Genomic DNA, 19855 nt, shown 5'->3' with positions numbered 1-19855 from the left:
AAGACTTTAAATACTGTTTTGGACTATACCATGCTGTATTACAAGAAAGCATGTACTACTTAGTAAGTATGTAACTTTGGAATGATTTGTGCTCACTAGACTTTGTTGGTGTTGCACTTTGCTTGAACATATATATGTCTTTGAGTTTGTATTAATTTTTTTAATTGCACTAGGGAGGTTAGTAAGGTCAAGCAATAATTAATAAGCTATTCATTAGGTGAAGGTTCAGGATTAAAAAAAACTTAAAGGAAGAAAAACAGAAGTGGAAGACATCTCATTTCACAGTCAGTGGTCTATTAAACTTTGCAGTGCAAGCAGAATAATATCTCTGCTCATGTCATTGCACAGTATGTCTTCCACACATACCAGCTTTAGATTACTTTGGTATTTGCCCAACAAGTCTTCCAATTTCTCTTCAATGATATCTGAATTATTTAAGGCTTCAATATTTTATTTTTTTTCTTTTAGAGAGCAGGAATTTAGGAATATGCTGGCAGTATGACCCTGACCATTAACAATATATAAATTATGTAAGCGGCTTTATACTTTGAGAGAGATGATTGGCTCTGTAAAAGTATTTGGACAAATGTGTTCGCTATTTAATCCTCTAGCATACAAAAACTAATCATACTAGAAACAGCCTATGAAAGATAAACTAATAAATCTTTTCAAGAACTATGGAAGCCTACAGTATTTGTTTTGAAAAAGTAGTGAAGAAAGGATATGTATTAGTGTGAAAAATACTGATTGATAAACCTGTCATTTCTAAGGGCTGAAGAATTATAGCTGTTGACTTATTGATGCAGAGATAATGGTCATTTTTATTTTAGTAACAAATCATAGTATGGCAGCTACTAAGGTATTAGGTGATAAATCAGGAGATAGGAGGATTCAGGTAGCAACTCTGAGAAAATAATCCTTTTATAGAATAACATTTACATTTCATTTATGTTTTAAATAGAAGTGTATCTGAAGCTGGATACTTAAGTCTGAAAAATGTTCCCATTCTAAATTAGTAAGGGACAGAATGTCAGGGTCTTAAGCCAGAGCATATTTCAGTGACCTAATTGTGAGGAAAGAGTAGGACACTTCTTATGTGACATTTCTATCTGGGGAAAATGGATTTTATGTTCTGAAATTAATTATTCAAAATGCTGAAAAAGCTAAAATTGGTATATATCTTCATTGACTTAGAAGTGGCATGACTTAAAATGTATGAAGCTGGGCCATTTGGGTTCCATTTGCAGATCTCCAGTGATCTGGTTTATGACCTTGGCTTGCCTTGGCTTCCTTTCTTCTTTGACCTTCTTTCTGCCTTTTTTAGGGGTTACTCTCCAATGCAGATGATATCCTCTGTTCTCATCAATAGTTTCTGTCTACACTGTTCATTAAAGCCATCTAAATCCACCATTCAGTTGAAGCACTTCTCTTTTGTACACTAAAATCCTCCCCAAAGCCATTTCAGGTTTGGTTGGAAGATCCATTCTCGCATATCCTTTGGGTAAGTGCATTGCCAGATCTTCCAGGGTTGGCACCTTGGCAGTCTCTGGGTTCTATGTGAGAAACCAACTTGGGTGGGCTCACTCAGAATAGAAGAACTAAATTAGCAAAAAGCCAGGGATGTGGTCACTTTGGAAGTCACAATTACAAAATGATGCACACCTAGCTATAGTGCTTACTACAGTAGGATCTTGTGGTACTAATGTATTATGAATAATGAATAATAGTATTGAGGCAGTGCTATCTTGTAGGTATTGTCTCAAGTGATGTTAGCTTTCAAACCAGATGTAGTTCTCTGTCATTTTTACATGAAGCCAGGTTTGAGGTGATATTTGAAGCATTGGAAAAGCTGTAATTAATGGACTGAGTTGTAGTGTTCATCTGCATTGGTGACTGTTTAAGGCAGATGAGCAAGACTTCCTGTGAGGCCTGGGCACTCATGCTCATTTCTTCCTAAGATAGCTGATACAACGTCAGTAGCTTGTTCAGATAGTTTGTGACTCATGCTTGCTGTCTAAAAAGAAGGGTAAGGAGACCACCTCAGATTGACCTTTCCTCAGTGTATGCTTCCATATCACCAGAGACCCTATCTGTCACAGGTCATGACAGCAGCTGACATCAGTCTCACATTTATTGTATGAATATGAAATAGAAATTGCAGGGGAAATGATGTGAATCATTATACTTGGTCTTTGTATGAGGAACTGAGAATTCCCTCAAATATGCTGAGCAGCATATAGGCAGCATTTATATCCAATGCATTAACAGAGCAGGAAGGCATCACACTTCTCGCAAGCAATAACACATGAAGGTGTCTAGTGCCGTCTGAGTTCTATGAAGTTTAAGGCAAGACCTGTGGTGGCTGGATGTAATATCAAACAAGTATCTAATCTGCAATACTGAAAAGTATGTATCTTGTGCTCATGGGAATGTTTTAATTAATTAAATTAGTATTCTCAATACAGAAGAGGATTTGAGCACATTTTATTTAATTAGTTATGTACCTTGCCTTTGTCTATAGTAATTGTGAAATAAAGATAGCAGCTATCAATAATTTGAATCTGTGATGTTGGCCCCTAACCTAGGTTTCTGTTATACAGATAAAATCAGTCTTATATTGAATTTTTCATTTACCTTGTGTCCACAGTCACAGATTTAATAGAAAACTTTGCTGTTAATTATAGCAATATCTGTATCAATCTCCATACTGCTTGTTTCCAAACCAGTTGATATTTTAACTTTGATTTAGGTATTAGATACTTTTAAGTATTCTATATGAATTTATCAGGATATTAAACCAGACAAGTTTTCACTTTGTAGCTTTCTGTGTTTGGAATTTGCAAACATGCAAAGCTTTCCAATCAAAGTAAGTGAGCCTTTGATTCTTAAACCGTTCTTTTTCTTTTTCTTTTCTTTTTTTTCTTTTTTCTTTTAATGTAGAATTTTATTCTCATTATAATCCCATGAACTGACATTTATTAAAAGTACTGTGGCAAATCTCTAAAATGCTGAAGATTTCCAATTGATAATAAAGCATTTAAAAATGAGTGACCTAATTTACTTGCAGGACAAACTAATTTCATGGTGATACTGGCTTTTAACCAGAGATATGCTGAGAATGATCTGGTTTAGAGTGTATATTAAAAAGAATAGTAAACCCTTGAGCAGTCACTAAATAGTCTCTAGTATTCCTCACAGAATTTTGAGTTAACCTTCAAACTCACTTAGCATCTCTAAAAAGAACTGTGCTACATATTCATGTACATATACAGAACTAACATTCCTTTTTTATTTTATTACTGTAGGCATAGTGACCACTGCAGTGGTGACCAGCATTAGTTTCTATTTGACAATCAATTGTGCAAAATTATTAAAACCTGAAATTTTTCTTATTGTTTCACTCAGTATCTTTACTTCTTTGAAGTGACTTATAGGAAAAAACCCAGACTGACATTAATATCTGTATTTGTGAGATTATAAATACTTCATCTGATTCACAAAATAAGAATTTATTTTAATTTCAAAAAAACTATCAATTCCCAAAACTGCAAAAATATTTTTTGCCTTTGTGTCACAGTATTGGGAATATAACTAGATAAGAATTTGTTTCTTCCACGTAATTTAGAATTATAAATAAGGATGAGTGAATATAGCATTTCATTTATTTGAGATGCATATTTAACTAGCATTTCATATATGGAAGTTGAAGTTTTCATGAGAGGATGAATACATTTTCAGATTATATCTTTGTTAGGATTGCAGCATATTAAGACTGTTGTAGCTGAATAGCACTCATTTACTATTCAAAATATTAGAAAATTATTTGTATTGACGTAATAACAAATACTGTATGGGTCACCTGACAAATTTCATCAAAGATCTACATTTAAAAGAATTTCAAGCATATGCAACAAGGTCATGTTGAACTAAGATGCTAGAAACAACCACAACAGGAAAACTAAGACATATTTTAGCTTAATGCTGTGAAAAGTTATTATGAAAAGGTATTATGAAACCTTAAATAGAGTAGTAGTAGATAATTCGTAAATTAGGAAAATAGCATTGCTATTTTTATTATCTTTCAAAGCGTCTCCTTAAGCAGAAATATTAAATCTCATTCAGAAAGCTCCAGGAAAAACTGCTGTTTCTCTTAATTCTCTCTTAACCTATTGCTCTCATGCTTCTGAGGACAGTAGGACAGTGCTGGCAAAAGATGTCATTTCTTCCTTTAGTCCCTGGTAGGTGAATACTAATTGTAACTCAGGAAAAATATTGGTCTTCTCAACTATCAGTAATCAGGGGAGGAAGGAGATAAGGAGCGGTTGCATATTCTGTTGTCCTAAAAGCACAATGAGCCTATGATTCTGTACAACCTATGGATGCATGTTCATGGCATCCATATGCACAGGCTTAAGTGCTCTTAGCATTATTTCTCGTGAGACCTCACTTGGAGTATTGTGTACAGTTCTGGTGTCCTCAACATAAAAAGGACGTGGAGTTGTTGGAGCAAGTCCAGAGGAGGGCCACAAGGATGATAAGGGGGCTGGAGCACCTCCTGTATGAAGACAGGCTGAGAGAGTTGGGGCTGTTCAGCCTGGAGAAGAGAAGGCTGTGTGGAGACCACATAGCAGCCTTCCAGTATCTGAAGGGGGTCTATAAGGATGCTGGGGAGGGACTCTTCATTAGGGACTGTAGTGGTAGGACAAGGAGCAATGGGTTCAAACTTAAACAGGGCAAGTTTAGATTAGATATAAGGATGAAGTTCTTTACTGTGAGGGTGGTGAGGCACTGGAGTGGGTTGCCCAAGGAAGTTGTGAATGCTCCATCCCTGGTGGTGTTCAAGGCCAGGTTGGATAGAGACTTGGGCGACATGGTTTAGTGCGAGGTGTCCCTGCCCATGGCAGGGGGGTTGGAACTAGATGATCTTAAGGTCCTTTCCAACCCTAAATATTCTATGATTCTATGATTTCAAGGAAATGGAGATTAAAGCCACCAAGAACTAGGGAATTCTATTGGAGTTTAATGTAACCAAGAACATCAGTCTCTTGCCTCCAATTAATGAAAAGTTTCTGAAGTGTTACTTGTGATTTTCAAAGTTATTTGCCTCCCCTCACCTGCATTGCAAAAGATGTACAAACCCCCATCCAGTCAGTGATCACTTTGCTTATTTTTATGTAAGCAGAAAATACTATTTTTTTTAATTCCTAGTAAGTTTGTTAAAAAGTCTGTTTTAAGATTTTGTTACACTTTTAAATTAACCAATAGATTATTTTTTGTCAATTCATAAGAAGTCACTCTGTGCTGAATTTTTTAGGAGGAATAGCGCATTTTTTTAGACATGAAGAAACTTAACGTTTGCTCTAAGTGCACAATAATCAGAGAAATCTAAAATGTAGGGCCAGGGTAAGGGTTTTGCAATGAGAACAGTAAATTTTTTTCTAAGTGGAAGCAGTACTTTTGCTGTGGTATGGCTTCACAATACCTGTGTGATCCGAGAATAAGCAGAGCTACATCTAAAAATTTAAAGGTGGGATCAGATCTCCACTTGTGTTCAGAGTATAAGCAGGCAAAGTTCCATTGGTGATCAAGATACTCAAAGTATGTGTTTCGAGATTAAGATTTATTTACAAAGTAGGCATAATGTCCTAGTTGTTCTTTGGCTTTGCTTATATATTTTTTAATTTTAGTTCCACTTAAATAAATTTAAAGCTTAAACAAAAGACAATGAGAAAGTGACACAGCCAAGAATTTCTTCCTCTTGCACACAAAAAGAACCTTTGAGAAGTTAGAATAAAATCCAGAGATCCTTGCAAACTTTTAAAATTCCCTTTATTAAATCAACCGTCCTTTGAATTGTGACTGTTTTTTGCAATGATCTATGTAAAGTGTGAATGAAGGTTGTAGGCTTTGAACTCTTGAATGTTTTAAGTCTGTCTTGATGCATGCTAATGACTCTTTACCAGCGTCAAAAACCATGCTGTTGTTACTGTTGGTATAGAGGGTATATAACATAGCTTATCATCACTGTGTCTAGCCAAATTTTATTTCTAAATATGTGAATATTATTATGTAACTTAATTTTTTTCATTTGACTGGGGATGAACTGTTCGCTTATGGTGATCTCAGTTATCTGGTCAGATAAAGTTTTAAATCCAGAGTGGGGAAAGCACAAGACTGGATGTCTATAGCCAGTAGCTGATGATACTGTTTTCCAGCACAGAGGTGGAGAAACAGCCTGTGCAGGAGCAAGCAAAGGCTGTGAGGGGGTACTTGATCCTTCTCAGGGCCACACGACTGTCCCACAGCATTTGCTTCTCAAGCAGTCATTTGCTTTTTTCCCCACAGAAAAAGGCAGCAGCCTGGATTCAAGTGTCCCATGGGCTGGATTGGTTTTATAGACTGCTATCAAAAATGATCCTGTGCACATCAATATGAAGGAGCTGTTGTGACAGGAAGGAAATGCTGGGCTGCAGTGGTACTTCAGTCACAGTCATTGGCCTGTGATTACAACTTTGTTCCTGCATGAAATTAGTGCTTTATTAATTTGTCAAAACAGATTAGGGAGTACTCTGAGACATCAGCAGCCCTGTATTAAATGTCCTTGGAAGGCAAAAAGTTGGATTTAAGCCTTTTTCTTTTTTCTACAGGTATTTTCTTTTTGATAAAGTTGCCTCTGTGTACGAAGGTTTATGTTCTTTCGTATTATGCTTGTGGTACATCACGTTAAAGCATGACTTTTTGTTCATTAATTCTAAAGATTATTTTAGGAGCAGTGTGGAGAAATACATTGGCAAATGGTTGAGAAATACCACTGAACTTATTCCAGTCACTGCTCTTTCCAGTACTATTGCTTATCTAAGGATTTCAGTATTACATCTGATATGTAGAGTTCTGTCTCTAACCACGTTTTAGGTGCCTCTATTAGCAAAAAAAAGTGTGTGAATAGTAATTATTCTATTCATTTATTATTCCTGATGACTACTAAATTATTTTAATGACGTTGACTATCCTATTCATGCATTACTTGAAAGTGATTGGAAGCGAATTGCTGTCAAAAAGGCTTTGCAGCTGCAAAAAATTGCACTTCTACTTTTATTGTATTCCTTTTACCCCCAAATAGAATATACTATTTCTATCTTTCCACGCAATTCAGCCAGCTGTCACTCACACATCCTCAGACAATTACAATGCACTTGCATCATATCCCAGCTGCCTGTGATAGACTATTGTTTTGTAATGCACTGCTTACAGGATAATCTCTGAATATCCATCTCCCACTGGAAACTGTCTTTCATTGGCCATGCTCTTTTTCAGCAGAATTATCTATGATGTTCTGGTCAGGTTTCCAGGGTGTCTTAATTTAGGAAGAATTTTGCGTGATCTCTGTAACACAGGACTGTCTAAAATTAACATCTCACTATTATTTCCAATTATTTTGTTGCAAAAGTGAATTAGAAATAGGTTTATTTACTTTATAGAGCTTCTAACATCTCAGATCAATAATTTATTTTGTAATGAGTGTATTATGTCGCTTGTATAATTACAGACTGAAACCAAAATGTTGCTTTTCATACTAAGTGCTTTGTGACAAGTATAAAAAAAATGCTTTCTAAAAGGCATTTATTTTCTAAGAATTAATTATTTTCATTTAGGGTAATTTGAATTGTGTTATTATTTCCTGGTCTATTTTAATCATTAAGTATCCATATGTTTAGTATTTTTCTGAGTATGAAGAACAAGTGCTTAAAGGAATATTCAGAAATAGGAAAAAGAACTATGGTCTGGGCACAGCTAAAATTGGCTACTTTGATCTGTGTTACATAGACTGAGCTGAATCACACAAAATTTTAAGCTTATTCTGATGTGTCCCCTTTTTTCTGTTAGTGATCAGATAGGAAATAGAGCAATTACAAATTTATTAATCATAGAATCATAGAATGGTTTGGGTTGGAAAGGACCTTAAAATCATCTAGTTCCAAACCCCCTGCCATGGGCAGGGATGCCTCACACTAGACCGTCTTGCCCAAGGCTCTATCCAACCTGGCCTTGAACGCTGCCAGGCATGTGTTCTGTATACTTTCTAAAACAAAAAAGATGACCTGGGGGGCCTGAGTGGAAAGGAAAGGTTATATTTCTCTTTCTTACAGAAATTCAGGTAGCCAAGGAATTATTGGTCATTTTACTGTTCATTTCAGACGTAGTAGATATAGCATTATAGGTTAAATATGATTGAATGTGAAAGAAAACAATAGTTTAACTATTCCTTTTTAATAACGTCATCCAAAGTCTTCAGCTGAGTACTAATGATGCTCAGTAGATGAGCAACTTGAAGCACATGGCTTGCCATGTCTGTGAAAGCAAATTCTAAGGAACTGCTAGATTTACTCCATGCCAGGGGCACACAGAGACTGGATCTTGTCAACCGCAGTGCTGATATACAGAAAGGTTAGTATAGCTTTAAACCACGAATCGTTTTTGTGGTGTGATTTTTGACAGATATCTTTGTTGTGGAGAGAGATTCTGGATTTTAAGATAATTTCAGGAAAATCTAAGTCTTGCCTCCTTAATAGCCCAATAGGCATCTCCCTCTGTCTATTATTATATCTCCTTCATGTTTTAAGCTTGCTTTTAGCAATCCTTTTCACACTTAATGGTGCTTTTTTTAACCTCACACTACAATATCATGTCCAGTTCTCAAAATAATTCTAAACTGATTGTTATATACTTTATTTCCCATTATCCATGACTCTGAAGTCATGTACTAATTATTAAATGAATTTTAAATTTTGTCTTGTGTGTATTTATATATATGCATCTTCTTTTTATCAGTAATTATTATGGTATATGACAGAGCAGTTTTTCAACCACTCTTTTGCTTTCACTATGGTTTTCAAAATGTCAGTCTTTAGCCCACCATTCATAAGGGAAGTAAAACTGGGATCCTTTTGGTAGACATGTGTTGGCACTGGTAGGCATGAGTTGGCACATACTTCACTGATGCAAAATGGTATGTTGAGTTTGTCAGAAAGTCCATTAGCTTCTGGCATGATTTCTCTTTGTCATAATAGTGAGATTTACTAAAATACTGTATGATCCTTATTTATGTTGACATTGAGTTATGGCTTTAAAAATACTAAAAGTATTAACGTATGGTTTACACATTTTTTTTTCCTAGTTCTTAATTTAGAATTTTTGTGTTTCTTTCATCTTTTTCCTTTCTAAGGCCTTAACACCCTTGTTTCAGCTTCAGACTATGAACTTCAACGAAGTCAGTAAATAATGTCTTCAGAATCAGTTGCTCTTAAATCATATGCTCTTTATTGTCAGCAAACATGTAAGTGAATTAGAAAGGGTGACATCCAATTAACACAGCCTTTTGCAGGTTTAATGAGAAATGATAAATTTAAATCCTTTCTTTTGCACTTTAAAAGTAAGTGAAGTTACAAGCAGAATGAGCTAGAGAGATCGTTGTTCCCTTGATTCATAATAAATGATTTGTAATTTACTTATACCGGGATAGGAGTTATCTTCTTTGAAAAAAAACTCCTAGGTTGTCTGAGTAAATGTCTGTTATCGTAAAATCTATTAAACTTTGAATTCCTACTAATAATCCTACAGCATAAGGATTTACATGGTAAGATGAGCCATGCTGTTTCATCATTTGTTTTTGTTTTAAACATTCAGTTAGTATCCCCTATACCACTAAAACATGTGGCTTTTCTTGATTTCCATTGGCATTACTTTATTAATAGCTCTGAGAAAAAGTGTTGCTAGTTTTGTAGCAGCAATTTTATAGACTGCAAAACCATTAATTACAGTTTTAATTACCAAGTAGGGCCTCTGCATAACAAATAATTTTTGCTGTTATTAAATGTATGTAGGAAACTGTGCTTTTTTGTTTTAGGATTTTAAGCCAGAAAAAAACATATAGTTATTCAGAAATATCTACAGTTATGAAAAAAAAGTGCCTTTGGTTATTTTGATTCCAGTTTGTGTAGACAAACTATTTGTGAATGGGGTTTGAGAAGATGCTTTTCCCTCCCCTCCCCCCCCAAATTTTCCAATCAAGAGCAGCAGATCTGCTTTGTATTGCTCTGTAAGTTGTCTTCCTGGTTTAAGCATCTCTGCTATGTGCTCCTCGTGTCTTTCTTGGGGTGCTTCTACAAAGCAAATAATTTAGATTCTCTTGTCACCAAATGTAAGAGCAAGTTAGCTCATTTTACTATGGTAAACAAGAGGGGGAAAAAAAAAAAGACTTAAAGGGCAAAGTCAATCTAGTTCAAGTGAATTCTGTGGAGCTAATTATACTTTTCCTTAGTATGATTTTATTAGCACTTCCATTTATACAAGTAATATCAGAGTTCAGGTCCTCAGAGTTTCTAAGAATACCTCTGGAATGCTGTGTTGAGGATGTTTTCACTCATTGAGCATCTTGAATCAAAGAAAAGATAAACTGATTTAGAGATTTCAAAAAACACTGCAGTCACGCTTTTTTTGCATTGTCTTTTGAAATACAAAGAAGGAGGATTAATTTAAATGGTAGTTGTTCCTTTCTATGAATCTGTATTTCTTGATTCAGAAATTAAATCTTAAAATTGAAGTTAGAGTTTTGAAAGAATAAGAGCTGGAAACCCAAATAAAAATCATAACTTACTGAGTTTTTGTGAGTTCCATTCATCTAATTGTATGTGCTAATAAATGAACAATTTGCAAACTAGTTTAAATGTATCCTGCTGTGGGTATTTGAGGCACTTCAGCACAGTTGAGATGCTAATGTATACAGACATTGTCATCACGAAATACATAATAAGCAGTTTTCAAAAGAGTGAAGACAGGATTGAAAGATCATTTTCTTAGAAATGCATACATTTTTGTTTAACAAAATAAAAATAGGCTAAATTTATTTTTTAAAGGTGCTCATGCTTCTTACTAATTTCAATTCAAATGGAAGTACACAGTAGCATGAAATAGGCTGTTATTTTACTCCACATAATTTAATCAAAATTATGAAGGTTCTGCTCACTAATTATTAGATTTAATTAAACATCTCTCTCTTTCTCCATATGACTGTCTCTGTTCCCTTCACTTTCTTCCCTACCTGCTGAACAGCTACTCTAACCTTAAACTCCTAACACAACCCAGCATTCCTTCATCTTTTCAACTCATTGATCCCTCAATGTCTCTTGCTTGGCTTATCTCTGACTTTGTTTTCTGGACACTGGTATATCTTTCCCCATGTCCTTGCCAATGTAAATTGTTTGCCAGTTCTCTGTGTCTCCTTTTGAAAAAAAAGTTCACATATAACATGCTTATAATGATTATATTTCTGGTTTTGATAATCCTTATTTTATTATGAAGTGCTAATACACTTTAGAATTCCTCATGTACCTCAAGGGATCAGTGTGAAAAGCAGCTGATTAAAGCTTGGCAAACACTGAGGTTTTGTTTGAAGAGTGGAGGTATGGAGAAAAAAATGAAGATTCAGATAGTGGTCATGTCCATACACAAATACTAATAGCTTTAACCAAATACACTCAAAAAATAACTGTGTATTATTTTGGAGAATAAGGATGAAAAGGAATTGTGGGTTTAATAATAATAAAAGCCTTTAGGAAGAGCCCCTCATGAAAGATGCATTTTCTACCACTTGGAGAAGCTTGTTAGAAATTAATGGAATACTGAAGGTCTACACTTTGAGCGTAAGCTCAGAAATGATAGCCTTTTGTTTCAAGGGACATGCTTAGAAAGCATTCACGAGAGTATGTGCTGGAAAAATAGTTGCTCTTCCACCCTCTATTACTACATGGTCATTATACTTCCACCAGTTATTTCCCACTCTAATCCATACTGCTGATGCTCCTTGAGACGCACACATCTAGAAAATCTAGATGCACACAGTCATCTAGAAAATGCAAAGAAGGATCCTTTCCTTCTAGAAAAATTCTGGGGCTTATTTAGATGACTGCCTGTAGGTGGAATTCTTGACACTAGTAGGCCCCTAAAATGCCATGAATTTACACGTTTGATGTTTTAAAATTTGAAGCTTTTGTGTGATACTATTTAATGCCATTTGAGGGACTACCTACAAATCATTTATCATGGCCTCAGTGACTATTATACTTCAAGGATCAGGATTTGATATTCTACTGTTTTCCTCATTATTTTAATGGGAATTAGCTATTGAAATATCCATTGCACACACTACCAATTCTCTTATTTTTCCTCAATTTTTTTTTAACAGTTATATTTAAGGTTTTTTGTTTGTTTGTTTTTTTAATTTTCCTATGAAATATTTCAACAAATAACTAATGGTCTGTGCTATTAAGCATTGTGAAGCTAGGAAGGAAGCATTGTTCAGTTTCCTCATATATATTTGATTCATTGCCACCTTACTTAACTATGGAATGTGCTTGAACTTCTTTAAATAAAGAAGTTTTTTTTGTGGGTATAGTCTTAAAAATATCAAAGCCTTTGTTTTTGTCTACACTAAACCAACTAAACAGTAATACTATTTCTTCTTCAAAATAGTTTGGGTGTCTTTTGTTCTCTTTCTTTCTGTTATGTTTACTTATTTTCTGGGAATTTTGGCATTCGGTTACTGTCTTCCTGTACTAATGCTTACTTGACAGTTTACACAAATCCCTTCATTTTTATAGCTCTATGCTTTTGCCAAATTTGTTTCTTGTGTGATATGATTTAGCTTAATTTCCTTAGGAAGAACCATAATGTTTCACATCCCCTTACGGAGAAGACCACTTTAGTGTTGCTGCTTTTTATTATTATGCCTAATTTTAAATTTCTAACTAAAAGTCTTATTGTATCATCCATCACAAAGCTAAAGGCTTCACTGAAGCAAAGTAGCGGAAAACCTGATCTATGGATCAATTGGAGAATTAAGACTTTGAATTGAGAATAGAAAAGCATTGAAAATCATGGAAAGACTGGCACTCAGAAGAATATGCTCACAGTCACTTGGCTCAGTGAGGCACCGGCCAGCAGGATGAGATGCAGACAGAGGATTCCGAATATTATTTTCAGTCTAAATACCATAAATAAAGCGAGCTATGGTATTGCTGTCTGAATGATGACCGTATGGCTCATTGTAGTCATTTCAGTGAGCCAGAATACATGAAAGACATTGGGGAGCTACTATGACAGATTTGTCAATACTTGAAAAGATCAGGCTGTTTTGGCTTAGCAATTAGTTTAAGCAGAACCTTGTGTCTTCACAGACATATGAAGAACTAAGAGAGGGGAACTGAGAACTGGGTAAGGATGATGCTCAGATAGTTATCAATTGGGATTCTTTTCATTCCCATTTCACTATCACCTCACTTTTTCACCTGCTTTGGTCAGAGCTGAGCGTATTTCATCTAGCAGTAGAGTGTTTTTCAACTTGATATACTTGCTTGGGAAAGTGGGATGTAGTAGTATGTAACTCAGAAATCCAACCACAGATAGCTGCAACTTGACTGTATTTGGGATTTTTCCTGTTGCTTAACGCTTCCTATGTTTCTTAACTTACAGTGAAAAGACTGAGAAAAGCAAGTATTTTTTGGCATGTTTTATACTATGGGCTATTTAAAAATTCAGCTCTAAACCTAAGTAAGACTAAAAACTGAATCCCTAAAAATAGTTGGTGCTTAAAATTTTCAACTATAATGCTGCTTTTATGTCAACATTGTGACAATTGGGGCAGAAATATGACAGCATTTAGTTTCATGACAGTGATATTTAATAGGAATGTGTCTTCAACTGATGTTGCCAGAGAAATTATAAATTGACAAAAAATTGCAAGCTGCTTTTTTTTTTTTTTTTTTTTCTGCCAGTATTAATTTCAAGACTACGTTGGATAGCCCAGACTTTTCACTTGTCCATCTTTAAATGGCAGAGGCTGGGCAGTCCTCTCTTCCCTGCCTAAGCACAAATGTCACTGTAGTAAGTAAGGCTTCAATGCTCTTGAGCTTCATGAAAGGTAGTGCTGCAGACTATATTCCTTTTATCTGATGAGCTTTAGGAGGTTACTAGGTTTTGTGTGTTATGAGGGTCTGTTAGATAATAAACCTTGGCCTGCAACTAACCAGCACAATTATCCACCAGTAATACCCTAAAAACTCCAGTCAGGCAAGTTTCAGGCATTTATTGACTGAAGATTAAAGACTAACAGCAACCCAAGAGTCCAAATTAGAGAATGGGTTTGTAATAGTTGTTGATAGCTGAGTACCAGCTATATATGCTGCATCTGACAAAGCTTTTACTTCTAATATAGGTTTTTTTAATCTTCTCTCTCATTTTTTCATATTTTTCGTACCAGGTATGAGCTACCCAAATGGCTCATCTTCTTAAGACCCTCCTTTCAGAAAGGGAAAAAAAAAGAGGAGAAGGGTGTAGATGCCTCTGGAAAAATGTAAATTCTTCCTTCTCATTTCCATTTAGTCTTTGTTAACTGAAGCATGTCTTCTTAAGAATCCCTTCCCTATGGTATTTTTTAATGCTAGGACTAGCAGTGGTAGTAAATCTGTAAGTTTGCAACTTGTGTATGCAGCTGTTCCTCTTGAAAAATGATGTGCACTCAAAAGGAACCTGAGTGTAAGCCATTCCTGTGCAAGTGGGGTTATGTATGTATTGATTTATCAAGGGGTCATTTAAGATGTTTTATAAAGAATTAATGACTAAATATATATGTGACAGCTATTAAAATTCATTTCGTACCATACATATATTGTAATCTTGGCTTAAAACCCCCAAACTAAATAACTCTCCCAAAATTCCAGCCTAACCTCCCCAAAACCTTACACAGCTTGAGGCCTTTTTCTACAAATATTCTAGGAGGGTTTTTTTTTCATTTGTAATTTTCCAAGGTTATTGTGCATACTTCAGAAGTATTATGACTTGTACATAACGAGGGCATATTTTTAGATATGAAGTTTAAATACTCAACTTCCCAGGCTATTTCCCTTTTCTGTTACTGAAAAACTAATCTGCAAGGTAGAAACTAATACAATATAGGTATTTAAGTCAAAATTATATACAAAAAAGTCACAGATATTTGGGATTGGCTAACATGTATTAAGTATCCTTGGCACTTCTATTAAATATGACAGTTTATACTCCTGACAAAATTACTAAATTAAGCTCTGGTTACATATGATGTAAATTATAAGAACTGGATTGTTTGAATTTAACCTTTCTTGTTGACTTTCATCTTATTTTGAACACTGGGAAATTTAACTAAAGCTAAATGCCTGGAGATAATATTTTTATATTCCAGTCATCTTGCCAAGTGAAACAGTTTTGAATGACCTTCTGAAAAACATGTGAGAAAATTGCCTACTGTAGATAACACAGTAACTGTGACCAAGGACAGAAAGGACATATAATTCTTTATAGTGAACTTTTTACTGGCTAGTGGCAATCTATTACTGACAGTTTGAGGCTGAAATGAATATCAGACAGCTTCAGCAAAAACTTCATCTTTCACATCTAAAGAAAGCCATGCACCTTTTGATTAGTACTGCGTCAGGCTGTTCACCAGCGATTCGAACACTTGCAAACAAGTCTCTTTAGATAACTAAACTGGCCTTTTTAACAGTTCAGTTCAGCATGCAGTTCAACCAATTCATTTTATTTTGGGGGAGAACCAGGTTCCTGGAGTCTTTTAATGGAAACGAGAATCCCATCTATACCATTTTCATTTACTTTTTATATTATTTCATCTCAGCTAGCTCAATCTATCTGGACTAAAAAGCTTACCGTTTATCTGAGTGCAAAGGCACTGCTGTGTTTACTGGGCAACTTGTTCATATGTTTCTACTAACATTTATTACACTATGTAGCATAAAAAAAGAGAATATAGATAATGTGACTTACTTGAATGCAAATAAACAGGTCTATATCAATATGGGTGATCGTATGTCCAATTCCATTTTTTCACAAAAGCTTCATATATTGTGGTTTTAAGTTCTCTGTAGGCTGGCCCTTTAAGAAATAGTTTAGTGAAAGAAATTTACATTTCAGCTCTGCTATTATATTTCAGCTGACACTTCTGCCAGTAACTTACCTAAGAGTTGGTGGGAAACAAAGTATTTTGGAAAGAATTCTCAGAAATCCACTAAAAAATAGCTCAAGTACCCTTGACAAACCTTATATCAGAGATAAGCTTTGAGAAGCCTGTTCAACCTGCAATATTCTAAAGAATATATTGTAAAATATACAATCATTAGTATAAATACACAGATAAGACTTTGTGCAGCATAATCCAGGATATATATAAATATAGTTACAAGAAGCATCATAATCAAATCACGTATTAAAATGATCAATATTTATGTGATAGAATTCAAATGAGAAAAGTCAGACAGTCTAGCTCAGCAAGGTCCAGGGTATTATTATACCTATTCATCACGGTTTGTATGTTATAAAATAAAGTTATGATTCCTTGAAAATACCCATTTTATATGAATAAGGTTGGCTTATGGAGTTTTCTGTAATTGATAGAATTTAATCATCTTTTGTCTACTGTGTCTGCTGCTGGGGAGTAGTCAGGAGACAAATATAAATCTCTCTCTAATCTTAGTCTTTCTCTCTGGAATACTTTATCTGAGCATGATCAACTATAGAATGGCATCTTAGCAATGTTAAGTCTGTTTTTATCTTCACTGCACATCACTTTCACTGATGGAAACAGGAAAATGTGTATTTCAATCTAAAGACAACACTGACTGTGAAGAAGTTTAGAGTCTCTCTCTTCTATATTTTGTCAACAAACGTCTTAAAAGTTGTAAGTTTTTGCAGGTAATTACCATAGGAAAGGGCTTGTGCAAATATAAGCTCTTATATTTGTCTACAGTCTTCCTATGAATTTTTTTTCCCCAAAGAACAACATGTAGTTGCTTACAGGTTACAGCAACCTACAGATAGAGTGGTGTGCCAGTAGCCTTTGAGTCTTATTATATGAGAATACTCTTGCCAAAGTATTACATACTGTTGGCAAAAGCAGTTTTCAAAAGTTTTTGTAATGTACATTCTGTTTTAGTAAGAAGATTGTCTCAGATTCTAGAGGAGATTACTCCTCGTGTAATTATAATTGAGTACTAAAATAAATAAAACGATATATTTTTTAATAGCTGATGGAGATAAGGGGAAAATTCACCAACACAAAATGATCAGTTTGCTACCAAAATTACTCTGTGGGCAACACAACTGTGTGGAATATTCTGCTCTGTTTTGTTTGTGTTATAATGTACTTCGTTTAATGCACGTCACTGTGGTACGTTCATTCTTCCACTAATGCATAAAGCACAACAACATGAGTGCATATGTCTTTTTAAAACCTATGGTATGAGTTGTTGCATATTCCTTAATGTCCACTAATATTTAATAGAGTACTTTCAGAGAGTAGTTATGTCTTGGGTGATCAGTCAGGGAGATCAGTAGTAGTTTTCAGACCATCAGTTTTGGAAAACGGTGTCATCCTATTTTCATTCTTTGACAGATATTAAAATTAACTTATTGCTGTTGCCATTGATGGAAAAAGTAACCTATTTATTCTCCCTGCTTTATTTATTTATTTATTTTAAATTATCTTCTATCCAACATGCAACAAAAGGAGGGACTTCACATTTGGAAACTCTTAACTTTCCTGCTGACCTGTAAAGAGTAGAAATTTAACACTACCAGTTTATCAGTCATGGTATTCTGTTTCTCAGATAGAAACTTTAATTTTTTTGAGTATTTAATTTGTGTCTGAATAAAATTTTGTGGCTGTTTGAGAAATTAAAACTCAAATTTTCATTCCTTTGCCGCACTTCGAATTAATGAAACTAACCGGTTTTCTGCTATCAAAACAGATACTAAGAGATGTAATGTGATTCCTCAGTTTACATATATAGCAAAGTATGACACACTAAGAAGATCTCATCCAAAAGGTATGATTCCTGACTTGTCCAAATCAAAGCTTCTAATGCTCTTTGTAGGAATGCAACTTAATTGATGGAAAATTATTTGCAATGTACAGATTCCCCAGTTTTGTTGGCTCTCTTTGTATTTTGATGTTCCTCCTTCCTCTTTTTCTGTTTCCTCTGGTGGATATAACCTTCTTCCTATCTCATGCCCTTTCTTTTCCTCTAACTGCATATTTCTCACTCTGTGTTAATTTTTTTTTTTTTTGCACTGCAGATACGCTCTTCACCTCCCACACCTCCAGTAGTTTACTTTCCTTTTCCTTAGCTCTGATGCAAGAGCTGTCAATTGTCACAAACCCTGCACACATTTGTCACCCCTGTCACACCTCGCCATGGCTCTTGTATCCACTGGGACAGCTCTAGCACCTTTCTCTGTTGATAGCCAGACAACTTTCCTCCATTTGTCTTGCTGAGGCACTGCCAGAGCATGAGTAGAGAGGAATTTACAATTTTAACTATGCTTTTATTTAAAATAAGAAAATGCAGAGAGAAATCCTAAGAAACATGTTATGAAGACAGTCAAAACCTTATGTGCTTATGTGCTGAAGCACTGGAGGGCAGGGAGGGAATTAAAAAAAAAGAAGGATCAGTGTGTACAAGCCTTGAGGGAATTACTTTAAAACGTAATAGAAAATAAAAACAGTTTGAGAAACCTGGGATCACCCTTGTAATACTCTGTCTCTCCCACTCCTTTACTGTAGTAAATTGTAGTTTTGCATCTAAAATTTAACACAGGATTCTCCTGTGAGAAATAGTCTGTGGACCGTTTAGGGCCACAGATTGTGTGGGCTTGATGATCCATTCCTGGTTTTTAGTTCCTGAATCACTCTGTTTATTTGATAGTGATTATGTCTTGGAATTCCCTGATGAATAGCTTAATGTTTCTTATAGATCTCAAAGGAAGACTATAAAATCTCCTGGAGCTCATCTGTGTTATTTCATAGGACTTGTTTGTAAGAGAGCCTAAAAATGTACTGGATGCATCTCTCATCTCTAACCTTGGTCAGGTCCTATTCACATGTTTATATATGTATGTGTATGTATTTATGGTGGGAATAAAGTACAAACTCCTTTTCAAATAAAAAGATTTAGGTAATTGTTTGTGAGTGTGTTGGAAAAAAGTATGAAAGCTAGATGATGGAAAGATGATTATGGGAAAGATGGCTTCTAATAATATCGGAAAGTTAATAAACTGTTCTCCAAGAGAAATGAGATAGAAAAAGAGATTTGTTGAATTTTTAGCAAAAAGTGGCATTTATTAGATGGTAGGTAAAATGCAAATGTAATATTAATAGAACTTTGGCTTTAACCTTAATTAAAGAGAATGTGGCTTATCGGTGTGACTGGCAGTATTAAGGTGACTATTCATGCCTGATGGAGGGGAGTAACTATGATTCTCTGGTTATTGCAACATCAGATTGGTTGTCTGAGGTAGAATTTTTACCTGAGTGTTTCGCCAGAGAGTTTTAGCTACTTTAATGTGTCAGTATTGATTTACAGTTGAGACTGGTTATGAGCAAGATGTGATAACTTCTGAATTTGAAAGTGGGCAAAATATAAGTTTTCACAGCAAATTAGAATATGAAAAAGAACTAGGAAATGGATAAAGGATGGAAGACTGAAAAATATGCATCTTTATCCTGACTGATCTAAATAAAAAGAAAAAATATTTTTAAGAAAGGTCAAAGTTTAAGGGCTCAATGAGATTTTATAATCAGAAAAATAGGCAGAAACATTTAAGCTTTTGTTTTAAATCTCGCATTTTAGAATCTCAGGCTCCTGAGAAACACATTTGTCTTATTAAGTATTTTCAAAATGCCTTGGACATTGATAGAGTGATGCAAATATTAATCAAATTAAAACAACTAGATGTAGCCTTTATTCAATGTGTA

This window comes from Strigops habroptila, chromosome 7 (genome assembly GCF_004027225.2).
Source record: "Strigops habroptila isolate Jane chromosome 7, bStrHab1.2.pri, whole genome shotgun sequence".
Taxonomy (NCBI): Eukaryota; Metazoa; Chordata; class Aves; order Psittaciformes; family Psittacidae; genus Strigops; species Strigops habroptila.
This window is presented reverse-complemented; position numbering follows the sequence as displayed.